Source organism: Trachymyrmex cornetzi, unplaced genomic scaffold, assembly GCF_001594075.2.
Source record: "Trachymyrmex cornetzi isolate Tcor2-1 unplaced genomic scaffold, Tcor1.1 scaffold1103, whole genome shotgun sequence".
Taxonomy (NCBI): Eukaryota; Metazoa; Arthropoda; class Insecta; order Hymenoptera; family Formicidae; genus Trachymyrmex; species Trachymyrmex cornetzi.
The window spans coordinates 24414-25443 of record NW_017295658.1 but is presented as its reverse complement, the minus strand read 5'-3'; positions in this window follow the sequence as shown (position 1 = coordinate 25443).

Below are 1030 nucleotides of genomic sequence, written 5' to 3'. Positions count from 1 at the left end.
TTTTATCTATGTGTAACTTTACCTATATTCTTTATGTACTGAAGATGGTCAAATATTGACCGAAACGTTTACTGATTTTATATTAAATACATGTTTTAAGCAAATTACATCAAGCGTTATGGCTGTATGCTCTTTATTGTTTACAATTAAGACAAAGGATATTTCGTCTCATACAGCATCATACAGGTAAAATACGCCTGATTGTGTAAACAGGCACCAACACTGGTTTTAACTAAAACGGTTTTTACTAAAATGGTTTTACCAATGCCGTGTAAACGTAGTCTATACCAAATGAATTCAAGATACCATCGTATTATTGTTAACGTTGTTATAACAAATATCGACAAACTAGAATTCAAGCTGCTTCTTCATGTATGAAATATTGTCCTCGTATGAATTCTAAATTCGATTAATGCAAAATCGATAGCATGTTGATAGCATCACTTCATTGTACATACATATAGCGTATATAGCGATCATTGTTTGACAAATGTTGCCATAGTGTTGCCGTAAACATGCTATTACTTGCGGACAACATGTTGATGATAACAAGTTGCTTTTAAATTGCTGCCTTTAGAATTAGAATTCTATTTAGTTCAACGTGACACAGACGTAATGCTGTCTCACCTTGTCCTGAGTTCATCCAAATTAGTTATTGCAACGATTTTCGGAAACGTATCATCAAATGCATTTGCTCGATGCATTTGCTTATCTGGAAAATACTGGTCTCTAAATAAATTCAACATCCGCCTAAATAATAACAAGTTGCCTGCAGGTTGCTGTCAATTTGTTTAAAACTGTTTTGTTTAAGTTGCCTTCAATATTGAAAAAAATGCCTTCCGATTTTGCCTATTATAGATTACCGACTTTTATTACCTCTAACTCTTATAAGCAACTTGACGGCAACAGTTGCCCTCTTATAAATCGATCGAATATTGTTAGAAATCACAAGGTAATATGATGAAAATAGTCTAACAGTTTTCACCTAAAGTCTTACTCTCATAAGTTGCAAGTAATATGGCGGCATTTT